The sequence below is a fragment of the Ambystoma mexicanum genome, chromosome 11, assembly GCF_040938575.1.
Source record: "Ambystoma mexicanum isolate Mex_15411 chromosome 11, UKY_AmexF1_1, whole genome shotgun sequence".
Classification (NCBI taxonomy): domain Eukaryota; kingdom Metazoa; phylum Chordata; class Amphibia; order Caudata; family Ambystomatidae; genus Ambystoma; species Ambystoma mexicanum.
The window spans coordinates 606,546,800-606,565,091 of NC_090934.1; positions in this window are offsets into that span (position 1 = coordinate 606,546,800).

Genomic DNA, 18,292 nt, shown 5'->3' on the forward strand with positions numbered 1-18,292 from the left:
CATTCAAACTACGAAATCAGATACTAAGGTTTCGTCTGAATTTATGGCCTACAAACCAAATCTTATTGAAAAGAGGTCTCATTCAAGTGGAAACATCGTATTGCTGTTTTTGTAAAGTTGCAAAAACCAAAGAAACACTAAACCATATATTAATTGAGTGTGTTACTTTGGAAAAACAAAGAGAAGATATCATCAATAAATTAACACAATCACATCACATAATGCGCATAAATGATGAATTATGCCATGAGCTATTTGCCACACCTAAAATATCACTAAGAATAGCTACTATTCAATTTTTTAACACAGTACTGTACACAATGTGCCCTGACAATTAGGTTGTTTGGTTGCTGTTGTAGTAATTTTATTTTTGGAAGTTTTTAGATATTTTAAGTATTGAATGTTGCAAGGAAGTTGTGTGTGGCTCCTAACAAACGGAATGATTCAGTCAAATAACTCAGACAATGTCATTGTAACATTTCAATTTTTTTTCTTTCTTTAGTCTGCTGATCTATATATGTAATAATGCTACGACTTGATGCTTAAATGTCTTTTTTCTTCTGTATCATAATATTTGTTTTGAAAGGTTAATTAATTAACCAACCAAAATAAAAAATAAAAAAATTAAAAAAAAAGAGTACTGCCCAGGTTTTCTGTGACTGAGTGTGACCCCACACTCAGTGCATTTCACCTGGGCAGCCCAACCTTTTGGTACACCCCCAACAGTGGTAAAAATCCACCACACCCGTGACTCTCTCTGGGCGCTGGAGGTAGGCACTTCTTCTACCTCCTCTTCCTGTTCCTCATCATCCTCCTCCAAATCACAGCACCTTTTCCCATGTCCAGGCCCTCCAGTTGGTGGTTGTGTTGGTGGTGGTGGCCCCTGGTAAGGAGGGATGGCCATAACAGATGCCATTGGGATGGGAAATAGGATATATATAAGCAGGTGCTCTCCTGTTGCTCTCTCCAGGACAGCCAGATTGAGAATTATTAAATAGGGCTTGGAAGGTTGTAAATAGATGCCAGATCAACAAAGAATAGGTGTAGGAGCTCTGGAAAGGTAAACTTGGAACTTGAAAACCCTAGATTGGCCAAAAATTGAAGGTTCAAACTGTCTGCGGATACGCCATCACACCGCACAGGTGCGGTCACATGATGACATCAGTGGCGGTTGTCCGCAGACACCTATCACGCAGGAGACACCAGGCACATGCTCATTGTTGTCCGCAAATGGGTGCGCTGTCCACAGACTAATTAAAAGTGCATCATGCCAGACCGGACATTCCACGTTGTGCATGGACACCCCTATTGCGTAAATGGACACCCCAAACAGTCATGTAGTCCGCAGACTTTTAATTGGGATGTTTAAAAAAAAGGAATTGATCACATATTAGATTTATATTATAAAAAATGTATATATTTATCAAAGGGATGGGAAATCGGAATGGGACACATAAATGGGAGATTTTGGAATTTCTAGAAAGTCATCATCGGGGAGGGAGGTAGAGATGTTTCATCAAACCGTCTTTCGTTTATATTTTGAATTTTATTGGGGTGATTGCTGGGGGCAAGGAGGACAGGTGCAAGTAGGACAGTAATAATCAACATTTCTAATGACATAATTTTTAACTTAATTTAGACGTTTTTAAAGTTATTTCTAAGTTTATCGAATTTTTAAGACAAGATCAGCCGTGTAGTTATGGTTAAGTTGCTCAACTCATAGAAAGAGCATTGTTTGGTTGGCTTATAACTTTGGCTCTGTGTGGGGAATCCTTACTAAACTGTGGTTTTGTTTATAATGGAAAAAACATTTTGCTTTCCCCTACAGCGCAAACCGTTGCATGTATTTTTACCAAATTTGCGTAAGGAGTGGTGCATTCGTTTTGAAAGCATGCTTTTGCAAATGGTAATTATAGGTACTATAGGCGGAGTTTACAGTATTTGTTATATGGTGGAATGATATAATTGAAGTGTATATGGTATTTATGATTGTAGTAAGATTGAGGATAGTGGTCTCTGACCCCAGTAGGATATGTTTACTGCTTGGGGGAGGAACACGACCCCAGGATTGTGGGTCATGCCAATCCATGCCCCCTATGGGAGTATGTCACAACACTGTTCACCTTTTGCTTAAGGAGGGCAAAAGGGATGAAAAGAGAACATTGTCAAAAATTCCTGCGAGTGGTGGACTGAAGGGGACCGATCACCAATTTGCAAGAGGTCCCGCTCCTCATGTCTTTCCCTACCTGGATGACTGGCTCATCCTCACTCGCTACCCTACCAGGTATCTGCACATCTGTACTGCACATGCAGCCTGTGGCACAGTTTGGGCTTCTCTAAGAACTTCGAGAAGTCCCATGTTTCGACATCCCAATCCCTCCGATTTATTGGTGCAGTCTTGGACACTTGCCTAGGCAGGACATTCCCTCCCAGAGGATCGATTGGCAAAGGTCTTCCTGATGGTTCACGTCCTCCAATCACATGGTTTCCTTCCTCTTGCTAGTGCTGGAGGTCTGGTTATGCACTGGATCCCTTCAGTGGCTACTCGGTTGACAGTGGTCTCAGCTTCAGGATAACATGCAGACCTTTTACAAGTCTCTGACAATATGTCCCAGGACCTTGTATAGTGGTCCCTGTGAGCAATCTGCTGAAAGGGGCATTGCTTTGGCAACCCTGAACCCTGAGCCCAAGTGACAGCAGTCAGGGATGTGTCCTTAAAGCACTGATGGTGAGTGAACTATGGCCTCCCACAGAGTCATAAGAGCACATCAAGGCTGGGCCTAATTGCCTTCCATCCCTCTGTGTGGGGTAAGTCAGTGCAGGTCCTAACAGATGACACAGTGGCCACATTACCTCAACAAATGAAGTGGTGTGGATTCCTTGCCGAAAAGCAAGGCGAGTGGGTTCTGTGCTCTAGAGAATGGCATTGGTAATCACTAACCCTTATGAGTTTGTAATTAAAATAATTATTTTTAATTTTGGTACATGAATTGACTGAAAGTTTCTGTAGAACTATATTAAAGGACTACGTCCGACAAGACTGCACGCAGGTTACCTTTGGGCAACTACAGGCTCTTTTTTGGATATTTATTCTGTGTCTCCATAGGCCTGGGGGGAATAACCATATGCACCAGAAAAACAAGAACAGTTGAGAGAAAGCTTCTTAAACTAGTGGTTAACAGTAGTTAGTGCTCCTCCTATCATACATTCTGTATGTCCCTGACAGGGGCCATCTATCTGGGACAGAGAATGCCTTAGCGGATACTTGAGCAGGCACATTTCAGCGTCTCATGAGTTGAAGCTATGCCAGGAAGTTCTTGATATCATCTTTTATTGGGGGACTTCTCAGATGGTCCTCATCACCTCCAGTGTCAAAAGGATGTGTGAATCGTTCAACTCTGGGAATTTTCCTCGGAAGGGAGCTCTGGGAGATGATTGAGTGGGAGTTCAGTCTCCTCTATGCGTTCCCACTGATCCCTTTCCTATCACTAATTCTCTGGATGTTGAGCCTGTTCGTGTCCATGTTGATTTTGATTGCTCTGGACTGGGCCCAGAGGATGTGGTACCTGGAGCTATAGGACATTTCCAACTCCCATCCCTTGCACCTCCATTGGGAGTGGATCTGCTCTCCTGGTCCGAAGGGCAGGTCCTCCATTCGTACTTCAACAGTCCATTTCTGCCTGCAGATGGTGTACATTCTCGGATTGGTGCCCAGACAAGGATCTGGACCCTTTCACCAGTCCTACCTCCTCTGTTTTGGATTTTGTGCTTTTGTTGCCCGAGACAGGCCTGCAAATTGGCAGCGTAAAGGGGTATCTGACTTCCATATTGGTCGTTTAAAGGAACCCTCGGCAAGGCTATTTCTTGGCTATCCCGACTGTTATGCAGTTTTTGTGGGGATTGTGCAAGCAGTTTCCCCCATGCCAGTTTGTTTTTCCTTCGTCGACTTGAATTTAGCATTGACTTTCTTGATGGGCACTCTGTTCAAGGCTCTCCATTCACATTCATTGATTTTCTTGATAGCCATCACTACCGAGATGAGAGACTGTTAAACTTCTTTATTTGTTTTTTCATGGAGAAGGTGACATTGAGAATGACACCATCCTTCTTTACCAAGGTGGTCTCGGATTTCTATCTCTCACAAAAGATCCATCTTTCTGTGCTTTTTCCTCTGCCTCACTTCTCCAAGGCTGAGGAGGAATTCCATCAGCTGGGCTTAGTAAAGGCCCTCGGCTTCTACATCTGGAGCAGAGCATCTCAGGAAAGATGACCTGCTTTTTTTTGTTATGGTGGTGCCTGTTTTGGCAGGGCTGTGACTAAACAGACCCTCTTATACATCTCAGAATGAGACAATCTGGCTGGAAAAGATGTACTTGAGGCTCTTGAGCTAATTCACCCAGATGTCTGGCTGTCATACCTGCCCCTGAGAGGGGGTCCTGGTCTTGGATATTTACTGCACATGTTTGACAACCATTAGTGTTTGGATTCCCTTAATGGCAGGTCGCTTGCACTGGCAGAATACTTGCTTCAGTAGAGCTGTCCTCCAATGTTGTCAGGTCTTGCTGGTGTTCTCTCATTTTCCTACCTCCTCCAGATCTATCATAGATGAGGAATCTGTGGGAGGAAGTAATCCATTAGGTGTCCAAATTATGGAACCGCTCATAATGTTCTTTCTGCTGGATGCTCATACCATGGTTTCCTTATCACACTTCCAATCTGCTCTTCTGTCAGATAGCTTGTACAACATATCTGAACTGCAGTTTCTCAGTGGCTGAGTGCTAGAGAAAAATGTAGAAATTAGGTCATGGGGTGCAATGACTCTATATATACTGGCCCTGATGTCACATCCGGTGCAGGTGCATTGAGGCAAAAAGCAGGTATGATGCGAAGCCATGCTGCGACCCCCTGGTCGCAAAAATGCTTCCAAAGACAGCTGCACTGGACATAGAATATCAAAGATGAATATCATAGATGAGGAATTCGTGGGAGGACCATCCTTCAGAAAGAACATTACTGAGAGCCAGGTAATTTGTTCATTCCATCTGGTCAGAGGAATGAATAGTCTGTGTTCCTACATAGTCCAAATGTTGCATCCTGGGATATACCATATAATACTAACCTTCAGGTAGGCACGATGTGTCCCGCTGATGCATTTGAAGCTCTTGCAGAGAATTTAAGCTTCATTTTCCATTCCACTGGAAGAAGAGCAGCTTGGATATGATCATTTTTCCTGTGTCCAGAAACCAACCAGTTTTGAGCCACCTGTAGTCTGCTAAGAGGTTTCCCTGGAGTGACCCTTATGCGTGCATTGCAGTAGTTCAAGTGGCAAGTCAGTAAAGCTCCTAATACAACTGCACATTTGTCCAGTGGAATGAAGGGACAACTCTCACATAGCTGCCTTGCATTAAAATAGCATCCATTGTGAAGGGCCTAGGCCTTTATCAACCATCACATCTAAACATTTAACCTGAGATTACAACTGAACAAGTTTTCCAGAAATCAGGGTGAAATAGCTAGCAAGAAGAGAGTCCCCGTTAGTGTTAGCAGGACCCTCCTCCATCTCCCCCTGACTAAGATGAAGACAGGTAGAGTCCATCCAGACTGAGATATGATCCAGGCTTAACACGTGCATGGTAAAACAAATTCCAGTTTAGCAGTAACTGCTGTGTGGTGGTTAAATTAAGTGGTGTGTTTTAAGTTTGTAATCTACTGTTCCAAAATGGTGAAATGGTTGTGATAATTAGTGGAACGTTTAACAGTAAAAAAATGAAAGTAGTGGAACTCTGCTCCCAATAGTTCCCATATCCCCTCGACCTCTATTTACACTTAGGCAGGGTCGGCTTTGCATTGCACGAATGCGATGGCAGCCTTTTAAGGAAAATGGAAGAGCTGGGCCTGGCACTTTCCTATCCACTGACTCTTTGCACTATATTCAGGTGCGAGGATGGGCTACTGATTGCCTGAAATCAGCTTGGCAAGTCTTTAAAGAACCCTTGCGGATGATTTTTGACAAATCCTGACAACAAACGTGAACAGCCGGTAGAATGTTTAAAACTACATTTAATAAAGCTGTGCATATGTTCAGCATGCTGCACACTGGGACTAACAGTGCACTCCAGCCAGGAGGACCGTGTGGTGTACACATGCAGGAACCCCGAGTATCTGAAAGCCCATGTGTGCTGTGGGAGTGCTTCGTTGTTCTGTCCCCCTCAGGGCCTTCTTAAGCACTTTTGGGGCACGGGGCACGGACAACTTTGGGGGCCACCCTCCATCGAGCCAAAGGAATTAAGGTATCCATAATAGCTGGTCGTGCCCCCCTCATCGTGATCACAACACATAGCTTGGCAGGTTACCTCACAGTGATTAAAATAGCCAATGTTACTCGCTTTCAGTCCCCTTACCCTCTTCATTCTTGCTATAACAAGAATGATACATACGTAGCATTTCATGGCCAACATCAGCAGTCCACTACAGGGCTACCTGCGTTCTAGAATAGGCACAGGACACTCATCATTAGCAGCCATGAGGAAGGTACACCAGTCATAGTATACATTTAGGACACAGATTGTATGTAAAAGGTGCACATAATCAGGAATAGACAGATGACTCAGTGTAGCTCCCTCACAGAATGCAAAAAAGCTCAAGCATGGAAATGGGAGACCAATTGGAAGCAAGGTGAAAGATACACCTACCATAGAATAGATAGTGGATGAAGATTAGTAGCTACCAGGAAGGTACACACATCCAGACAGATTGAGATTAGAAGAGGGACATGGTTTTCAAGTAGTGTTGCCATTAGAGAGCAAAGAACTGGCTTTGGTGTGCAATATCTGAATGCTCACTATTATTATAGAGGAAGCAACACTGTAGCTAATGAAACCATGTGTGAAGCTGTTGTAAAGATCATACCGTGAGAACAACATCACTCAGAAGGGTGACAATTGTGAATGGTTTAGGGACTGCCAATTTTCACATATTAGCAATGCCAGGTTAAATGAGATGCCCAGGATTACACATTGGTTAAAAGGTGAAGCTGGGATTTGCACCCACTCTGCAATTTCTGAATTTTACCACTTGCTTTTCTAGTATGTACCATGAACTAGAATAATCCCATTTTACAGATCTGACTTAGAAAGTAGACAAATCACATAACCTAACATGACAATTGTAAAAACAAAATGTTATAGATGTTTACCATGCAATATGGGAATGATTCTAGCTTCATTGTCTCGATCATCAAGGGAAGTATATAGGTGCCAACATCCTATTTGATGTGATCGTAAAGGGTTACATCTGGGTTTCTCTTTTATATTTTAATGCTTTTAATTGGCCCAAAACACAGGCTTGTGAAATTGTATTGATAAACATACACAAAAACCTTTTAATTGTACAAAAAAGCAATTAAAATATGCTTGCCAGAGGCCTGCTATACCTGATTCTGCTCTTTTTGTCTAGGACCCCTTCTAATGAAATGACCTACATAAAAAGTCAGACCAGATAATGAATGGGCTAAACAATACCCCCAGCATGTGAGACGCCCACCTTTTAAGGAAGGCAGTACAGTAATGTCAGTGAAATAAGCTGATTTGTCCAGGATCACTCTATCGTCTGCTGGGGAAGCCAGGATAGAAGCATGGACGTTTTGGTTCCAAAGTCTTGAATTTGCATACCTAATCCCTTCTCAGACTAACACTTTATAGTCTTCATTTGAGGTGGCTTCCTAGGTTTTACAAGCCTCCATATGCAGGAACCAATTTCTAGACCTTCACTATACTGAGGATATATCAGTTTTTTTTAATAGCAACCACAGGTACAAGTACACTGCTGAAAATAGCACCTGTTGCACTGCAAAACAAAGTAAACATACCTGCAGATTTATCAACTTCAAACGTAGGAAAGGCTGAGTTGGCCTTGCTGGAATTCAGTATTATAATCCTGCATATGAACACCAATCTCTGCAATTAGTGTTTAACACATTGAGCTATCTTCTGAACCAACGCGGCACTTACATATATCAGTATGCATTTCATCTTTGGCTATTGCACATGATCAATATTATTCCCATAGAAAGATGAGATTGCTACAGGAGTTGTAGTGAATACACTAACTATGTGTGGGACAGTGAACACAGAAAGCATTACAGGATTAATTGATCAGAGCAGAAAGTATTTGTTGCAACAGACAGGCAATAGGTTCAGAGCCTCAGCAATACTCCATACAATATCTTGACTTGTACTATTTAAGTTTTGTAAACAATAGTCACTAACTTCTTTAGATTAGACGCTCTTGTGGGGGCACCCCTCCAAGGTGGGGGCCTGGGGAAAGTGCCCATTTTGCCCTCTCATAAAGACGTCATTGGTCCCCCTGGGTGATTAAGTGATGTGAAGTAACCGTGGAACGGCTTGCCCACATTACACAACTTGTTTGTATGAAATCTCAAAACTGTGTGCCGAGAAATTCTGTCCCTGCAAATCTGCAAATGGTTATTTTAATAAATGTGTGTAGCCTTGTTTATGTACTGGTTATGTAACACACGATTTTGGTTTCTCTAGCAGGAAGAGAAAATCCCACATTAGTGTGTGAACTAGGGCGTTATTGTGGACAATAACGGCATCCCAAGCCTCACATGAATTTACCGGAAATTGGTGAAACAAATCTTGGACCAAGTGAAATGTGATATAACATGGCATTTATAACGCGCCTATACACGCGTGTTTCAAGGCGCAACGAGGCAAGGGAGGGGGAACACTGAAGACAAAGACAACGATCTTACTAGGCCAGGTGACATTGAGATTGTTCAAGTGCAGGGGAGGGGGGGGAGGAAAGTAGGGGGGCAGGGGGAAGGAGGACAGTTACATAGGATCAACAGTAAAATAAAATAATAGGTAAAAGTGCGGCCAAATAGTGGCAAATGCAGGGTTAAGTGCGGACATCAAGTGTCAAGAGCTGGAGGAGACTGCAGGGATACAGAAACAGCCCCCAAGTGCAGGGTTGCCCGGCGGCAGTGCAGGTGTGCAGCTGGCGGGGGAGGGGACCTGGGGCCGATATTGTCACGAATATTGACTGCTATGTGGCTTTTGTGAAATAAACTGGTGGGTTTGGCCCAATTCATCTTTCTTAGCTGGTTCTATGTAGCATCCAGTAAACAGACCAATCAGAGTCCGAGTTTTCCTTGAGAAAATATCTGCCCTCCCCTCCCATTCATTAGTGGTGGGCCGCTTCTTAAAAATGATTGTTTTGAGCAAAATTTATTAGTGTCCTGAGGAAGCTTGCATACCCGTTACCCTTGCTGCCAGCTCTTTTTTATTGGGGTACAGGAGAAACCCATGAATATGTGACATCTTAAAAGACTGCAATTCAGAAAGTGTGCGAAAATCTTTTTAAAACTGGGGCTTCTCAGAGGAATATTGTGAAAGCAACCTTCATGGAATTGGAACAAGCCTGCGTCCGCAATGTAACTGCAAATGATCTGCGCATTAATTTCATGTTAGCTTTAATTACTTCAGCACATAGAGCAAACAGATGAACGGCAGTTCATTAAGAACTCAGTGACAGCTGCTGACATGACATACCCAAGGGAACCTGCGCAATATTATAATCCTATTAGCGCTTTTCATCTGCCAAAGACAAGCTATTTCAAAAAGAGGAAACCCTGGATGATATCAATACGTCATAATATGGATATTTGTAAGTAGTGTTTCTAGTTGTTTTCATGGTAATAGCACGGGAACAGTTGGGCACACTACAATATCTCTTATAAGATGCCAGTGTCTCTTTGTGGTGCAAATAATAGTTTTATGACTGAACAAGACTTTTTAATAGCTGACTTTCTATTTGGCAATGCTGCTTTGGTGGCAGATGTGTACATCTCTAGCCCAGGCAATTGAATATCATTTTTCAGAAATAGTTTTGAGGCTACTGTGTGTTTTTGATGTCATATGCAACATTTGAATAAACCAGCTCCAACTGTTACACTTCCTGAGGATATATGTACAGAACGAGGCTATACTCGAACAGGTGCTCAATCTGCCCACTGAACTTCCCTGGCACTTTGCATATCCCTTTGGTGTTGTCACTCCTCTCATTTAGCTAAGCTGGTGAGTGAATAGACTTGTATGGCACAGCTCTGCTAACTATATAACTTCATGGTGGCTCCAGCATCACTGCGCGGATTGATGTAGAATTTGTTAGAGTGGGTGAGTGAGAGCTATACAGTTATTACATAGCCATTCTCCGCCAAAATATTGTATACAAAGCTTGGACAGCGTGATCTGTGAAATGACTATGAAATGACTATGCATGGTGTGAGGAGTCAGGACTGAAACTCTGACACAAGTTAGCCACGTTTTTGGTTAAAGACCTTTATTCAAAATAAAAGGAGTTGGGGAAAAGGCCTCTCTGACCCTGCTCTAAGAGGAATTTCCCTACCTGAACCAAAACTAAGGATTTGTCTGTGTCAGAATGTCCAAAATGAAAACTGCCAGTGTCCAAAGTTCTTTTCTGACCCTCACATGAAAACAAAAATCTAAGGTGAAACGGGAAACGTCTTTAACCTTGGACGGTTTGAGAAAGTGTTCTCAAAAGAATATCAACTGGCTTTCAACATCAAAGTTATGCAATGATATAGGTGCTTGCTGCAGGGGAGGTTCCCTTCCCCTGAATTACTCTTGACTCTCACGATAGAAGTGCAACAATTCCTTGTGCCTTTCTTGCCTCACAACAATATATCTGAAGTCCACATTCAACAGTTCCTTATGCCTTTCTTGGCCCACACCAATGTTGACGAACAAAACTTGTCTTGACTTTGCAATTGTATTTCTCTTGAACATTCAATGCATACAATCATTTCCTAGTTCTGATTTTCCTTCTCGGGAACTCTTTGTTAAACAACACAGTTCTTTTACTCTTATTAAAAAACACAGTTCTGGTTGCCTGGTATACTCCCCTGCCAGGACTTCCTCTTTTCACACACTTGTGATGGTTGGCTGGCATACTCTCCTGCCAGGACCTCTTAGGTTCACACTCTTTTATGATGGTTGCCTGCTATACTCTCCTGAACAAAGGGATGGTACCTCAAAGACCTTGGAATACAAACGAGGGCACAACCTGAACAACTGGGCATTTGTAAAGTTCTTAGTTAAGAATTCAATCACAAAATAACTCAAAAAATACTTTAGAAATAAAGTGTTCAAAAGGGAAAGTGTAATATGGTATATCTTCTCAGATTTATATAACAATTGAAATAAAAAAAAAACATCATTATACCACTTGGTACTTCAATACAATACAAAAGTAAGCAATAAATTAACTTTCATAAGTAAAATTATACAGTCAAATGTTAAATTTACAGTTTTCCAAAAAGGTAAAACTATAATTGTCATAAGAAGGGAACATTTCCGGATATCTTGACAGGAGATGTCTGTCTATGTAACAACTAGACTTGTCCACCTATCTTCTACTACGCGTTTCGCGTGAAAAGCCCTCTTCAGGTATGGATATCTGGAATACTCTTTCTGAAAATAAAAACTATTTAATAAAAAGGTTACTGTTGACTATAGTTTCACTATATTATTACCACACATTAGGTAAGGGTCACTGCACTGACCTGTGGAGGGACTCATATAGAAATAGAGTGCTTCTTTCAAACTGCTTTAAAAAGGAATATGAGTTATGAAAGTAAAAAGGCACATGCCTGAGATTACTAAGTCTGTTAAAGTCACCAATCTGTTTTTTTATATACACAAAGGTGCTGGTCTCCAGCGGGACAAGTTGCTAAAAGAGCGCTGTGCCATTGAAAGACCAGACTGCAGTAAAGGAGAGTATTGGCTACCATTCTCAATTGAAAATGACTCACTCACTATGAGGTTGTTGTGTCTTTGGTCCAAAGGAAAGTGAAGAATTTGAACAATTGTAACACTTCTCCCAGTTTTCTCTATCTAGCTGGGTACATCCGATGGTACTGTAATCAAATATTAACTCCAGTTAGTCTTAGTCAGGTCTCTATCTAGTTCAAAATAAATAGAATGTTTAAGGTGGCGTACCTTTTAAATTAGAGTCGCTTCTCAGTAACTTCATGTAGTAATTAGGTCAAGAATATTGATTTCTTCTTGATCATTCTGTGTTGTAACGTCTTGTGGCTAAATTCGTTTACTAGCCGTAGATGATGTTGTATCTACAAATTGAGTTTTTTGAAAGACGTGTCACTGGTGCTGTTGTGCATCTTTTAATATGCCAATAAAACTAATCTGCTCGTTAAATGGGATCGTTGTTATCTTACCCGTAATATGTAAGATGGATCAAAGGATACTCCTTGCAGCAGTTCTGGCAGAAAAATAATCTGCGTACGGCACTAGTTCCTGTTTCATAAGTGGTCATTCAGGAACAGCGTTCTACAAGTAAAGAGACACACAGGTCTCAATGTTATTTCTATTAACTCACTACTATGTTTTCAATACAATATTAATCAAATCCTGTTACAGATGGTAACGAGGGACTTACTCGAAGACACTTTTCCACGTACTGTATCTGCACCGAGTGTTCATTCGTTCTGACTCAGAACTTCCTGTGTGCTGTTACTCGTCGCTAAGCGACGGTTCTGAGTCAGTCTTTGATAAAAGCTAGACACTCACACAGAGTTTAGAAGACCGCCGTCTTGGAGGTGTGGTGATCTGATGTCATTGCACTTTTAACATAGGTACACTATTACAGTAATATGTTTATATTTTGATTCGATATGCTAAATAGTGTAATTCCAAAGTGAGATTGGAGTTATGTAAATACATTTCAAAATCTTTTTGATCCGACATACTTACATGAGTCGCATGTGGACTAGTCTGTTCATTCATAGAGGAATCACAGAAATTTAGTTGTTCCGCCGTATGGTGTTGACAGTATACATACGTTGAAACCAGCATTTGTACATATTTAAAACAATCACGGGATAAACCAGAATTAGAACTCAAAAATAGTTAATTTTACTGCATGACGTGATCCCAGTTAATACATATGAAGGTGTTTCATCAATATATCTAAACTTCGACTCAACTTATTCATTCAGAGATAGATGTTGAAACCAGAGTAAACTCTATTATCTGTAAAAGCTAGAAGTGGTATGGGCATTGTAGCACATTTAACCAATATAACCCTGCAGGGGGCTACAACGTTGTATATATCTTATCAAGTTAAATCATAGGTAACAATACAGATCCCACTCAAGGTTCATCCCTCTGGGATGCATGGAGTCCAATTTGTTTATCCAAAATGTTTCTCTCTGCTGTAATCGTTTTTGTAGATTCCCACCCCGACAAAAAGGGGCGCAAGTTCATTTGCTTTTTGTCAAATTCACTCTCAGAAGAGATTGAATTTGACAAAAAAGCAAATGAACTTGCAAAGAAATTTTTATCAAGAGGTTATGACCCTAATATGATTCAACGTGATACTAAGAAAGTTAAGAACATAACGAGATTGGAAGCCTTACAACCGAATGTCCAAAAGAAAGACAACGACTTAGTCTATGTTATGACTTATTCGCAAAAAAGGGGACAAATCAATAAAATTGTAAAGAAGAAATGGGAAACCTTGTCCCTGGATCCCAAATTGGCAAAGCTATTTCAAACGCTACCCCTTTTTGCCTATAACAAGAGCAGGTCGGTACATGACCACCTGATCAAATAGGACTTTGGCTACAAGAGAATTCAAACTAAAACATTTAAAGGTACTCTCCCTTGCAACAACTGCAATTGTTTCCATAACATAATTAAGGGGAATTACATTAATCACCCACATAAAGGCAACAAGATTCTCTTAAGACACACTTCCACATGTGACACCAAGAGTGTCATGAGGATCCGCCTGAAGCCCAAAGCCAAGTGCAACTCCTGGTACGACTCAGACCTCGTCACCCTTAAACGCAAGTGCAGGGGGGCTGAGAGGAAATGGCATGCTTCACGTACATCTTCTGATAAACTGGCCTGCCGCCTGCTCCGAAGGCAATACTGGCTCTCTGTCCTCACCAAGAAGAGAGGTCACATCCAAGCCTGCGTCTCTGCAGCATTTAACAACTCGGCTGAACTCTTTAAAATGTGCAAGGAACTGGCCAATCCTGCCTCTGTCTCTACCTCTGCACGGCGCTGGCTTCTCATTTCATCTCTAAAACTCAGGACATCCTGTCCTCTCTCTCCTCCTCTCCCCTTCCTCCCTCTACTCCATGCTCTTCCTGTGGCCCTTCTTCGGCCACCTCTCCTCCCTCCTTCTGTACCTTTCCCCTGTTCTCCCGTGATGAGGTTTCTAGACAAGTCCGATCTATGAAAGTCTCGTCAAAACAGGTTCATCCCTGCTCCTCCAAAACCATCAAGGACTACATTGACTCCCTGGCTCCTGCCCTGGCTGACTTCTGCAACCACTCCTTCGCCACTGGGGTCTTCCCTTCTCCCCTGAAGCACTCCCTAGTCCACCCTCTTCTTAAGAAACCCTCTGCCGACCCGTCCTGCCCGGCTAACTATCACCCAATCTCCATCACTCCTTTCCTGGGCAAACTCTTGGAAAAGCTGGCCATCTCCCAGCTCAATCTTCCCACTGAATCTGTTGGTTGTCTTCATGATCATCAGTCTGGCTTCAGAGCTGCCAGAAGCACGGAAACTTCTCTCCTGGACATCCGTGAAGACCTGCTCTCCAACCTTGATTCCAACACCCCCTGTTTCCTCATCTTACTTGATTATTTCTCTTCTGCCTTTGACATGGTCAACCATGCCATCTTGCTCAACCGTCTCTGTGATAACCTGGGTATCACCGGTCAGGGTCTGGCGTGGCTTTTTTCTTTCCTCTCTGATCGACCCTCGCAGGTTCAACTTGGGTCCTTCCTCTCCTCTATTTCTATCTCTACCTGTGGTGTTCCCCAGGGGTCTAACCTCTCTCCCTGGATGTTCAACCAATACCGGGCATTTCTCGCCCACTGCATTGCTGCGCTCTGCTCCAACTTCCGGTGCTATGTGGATGACACTCAGCTCATTTTCAGGCTACCCTCAGCCTCCTTCTCTCCCTCTTTCATCTCTGACTGTCTTTTCCGCCATCCAGGAGTGGTGTGCCGCCAATGATCTTTGCCTTAATGCCAGTAAGACTGTGATTCTCCTCATCGGCACACCCGCTCTCTCCTTTCCTGTCACTCTCTGGCCGGCCACTCTTGGCGCTCTTCCTGCTCCCACCTGTGAGGCTAAAAACCTCCAGGTCATCTTTGACTCCACACTCTCTTTCTCTCCTCACATTTCTGAGGTCTCTAAGAAATCACACTACCAGCTGCACCTCCTCATAGGTATTCTTCCTTTCCTATCCTTCCCCCAGAAGCTCACTGTCTCCAGAGCTCTGGTACTTTCTAGGCTGGACTATTGCAACAGCCTCTTTCTAAATCTGCCTGCTTCTACTCTCCGCCCTCTGCAATTCATCCAGAACAGAACTGCGAGACTTGTCCTTGGCCTCAAGCCCAGGGATCGTATCTCTCTAGGACTGAATTCTCTGCACTGGCTCCCAGAGGCTGAGAGGATTAAGTTCAAAACCCTGTGCATTGTCCACAAGGCCTTCTGGAGCCTGGGGCCTCAATACCTTCAAATTTCTCTTCCCAAATATCTTCCTTCTCGAGCTCTTCGCGCATCTGCCTCCAACTCCCTCAGGGTCAGTCGCTTCTCCAAGCAATGGGTTGGTGGTAGATCTCTTTCTTTGGCTGGGGCCTCCCTCTGGAACAGCCTCCCTACTTCCCTGAAACTTGAGAAGAATCATCTCTGATTCTGGTAACACCTCAAAACCTTTCTCTTTGCTTCTGCTTTTTCTCCTCCTCTCCCCTGTTGACCTCCTGGCTGAAACTGAAACTGGACTGGTTACCTGACCACCCTCTGATCTCGAGCCCAGGTCCCCTGCACTTCCTTCCTTGCAACCCCCTAACTTGGGGACTGTTTTCTGCATCCCTACAGTCCCATTACCAGCACTTACAAGTGATGTCTGCACTTACCCTTGCACTTTCCACTTGCTGGTCGTACTTCTACTTATTGTTATTTATTCTTTTATCCAATGTACTGCAATGTCCACCCACCCACTTTCCCCTTTCCCCCTTACCATGCACTTGCGGGATCTGAATGACACCTGGCCTAGTAGGATCGTTGTCTGTCTTCCCTCTGTTCTCCTTCCCTTGCCTTGTCGCACCTTGAAACACTTGTGTATAGGCGTGTTATGAATGCCATATTATATCATATCATTTATGGTATAAAATGTCTGTGCAGCCTCTATTATGTCGGCCTCATGGGAAGAAAAGCCACATCAAGATGGGGAGAACATAAGTCTAACGTCCGTCAAGGATCCATAAAGTCTCCTGTTGCCCAACATTTCAAGGAACTCAAACACTCAGTAGCCCAGTTACAGTTTGTCATCCTAGGGCATGTCCAGTTAAAACTATTACGGCAGAGAGAAACATTTTGGATAGACAAATTGAACTCTATGTGTCATGCCTGCGCCATGGGCGCATACATTGGCGATCATTATGGACTAATGGTTATTCATTTATCTACAGAAAACTCTTGGATCAACTGCTATTCACTTCTTGGACCTTATTTCCCATTTTTGAGACTTTGGTACTTTTCTATTTTTCCCAACAAACTACACTTACCACAATGTACTTGGCTATAACTATCTATTCCTGGCTATTCCTATTTGTCATCATCGGAACTACAATCCCCAGAAGCCCTAGGGATCAGCTCTGCTTCCACCAGCTCAGGAACAGAGAGGGAGGAGGCAGATTGTATGCAGGTGTGCTGATCCAGGTGCGACCAATTAGCCTGCCTCTGTGCTGGGCAGGGCGGTATAAAAGCTGCTGCCTGCAGGGGCTCAGTCTCTTGCATTAAGAGTCCTTCCAGCACCTTTTTGCTTCGAGCTACGGATCTGTGTATGCGGTTCCTCCTTATTCCTGCTTTGGATCCAGTGCTCTGCCGGGCTCTCTGCTTTGCACCCGATCACGCTCTGCTGCTTCCCAGCCTCCGCCTTTGCCCTTCCGGGCTTCTGCCTTGCAGCCGATCACACTCCGCTGCTACCTTCCGCCCTTGTCTTCCAGGCTCCTGCCTTGCAGCCGATCACGCTCCGCTGCCTTCAATCTACAGCCTTCGTCAGCTGGGGTTCCAGCCTAGCAGCACTCTACAGTCCTTTGCAGCCTTCTACAGTCAGCGGCCCTGCTTCTCTGGGCTTACTCCTTGCTGCCCGGTCCTTCTGGCTCCTTGCAGCGCAGCCTGCTTCTCTCCGCTGCCAACAGCCCTTGTCTTCGGGGCTTCCTGCCTTGCAGCCGATCACGCTCCGCTGCTTGCTACCTACAGCCTTTGTCCGCTGGGTTCTCAGCCTAGCAGCCCTCTACAGTCCTCTGTAGACTTCTACAGTCAGCGGCCCTGCTCCCCTGGGCTCACTCCTTGCTGCCCGGCCCTTCTGGGCTCCTTGCCGTGCAGCCTGCTTTACTCCGCTGCCCTCTGGGCTCCCTTCCTTACAGCCCTGCTCCTTTGGGCTTGCTCATTGCTTTCCTGCTCCTCTGAGCTCTCAACCTTGTATCCTACCGTCCTCTGCTATCCACAACAGTTTACCTACATATTTACTTTGTTATCTACTTTGTTATTGCAGTCCCCCTGTTTCCTGACTGCTGCTCCCTTGCTTTCTTCCTTGTTTTCAACCCTCTGTTCTTTATCCCTATCCAATCCTGTTATATGGCTTTCCCTTCATTTCTTTCTGCTAGTTTGCTTATCGACTTCCTGTCTGTTAGTGTCTTCTCTTGTGCTGTTTGTAGACCCCTTTGTACAGAGCTTGTCTGTTGGTTTCCGTCAGGCAACCTCTGCCCCTTCCCTTGTCTCGTTTCTGCGTTACAGACACCCATAGCTGCTGTTCAAAGCCATGAGCATACAGCGTGGGCCTCTGTTATAGCAAACTCTGCAGAAGGCTAGAGTTTTTCCTAAGGTCCATGGTATACTCTTTTCCTATATCTGCATACACCCCAAGAGGGAATCCATTCTGTTGTACCTTATTTCCTTACTACACTTGCCTACTCTTCGTTCTCTTTACTTTCAGCTGTGTGTGTACTTATCTGTCCACCTTACTTCGGCACAACCACCCAAACCCTTCCTGGGTGTCCTGTGCCACTCTTAACAGAGTGCCATCCGTGACAGAATGCAAGAGCCAAAAATGTCTTGTTCCATTGGCAGGAAAGGCACACACAGACCAAGGATTCCTTCCCTTCGGGTTAAGAAACCTTTGCAAAAATCTATAATTTCCCTGAAGA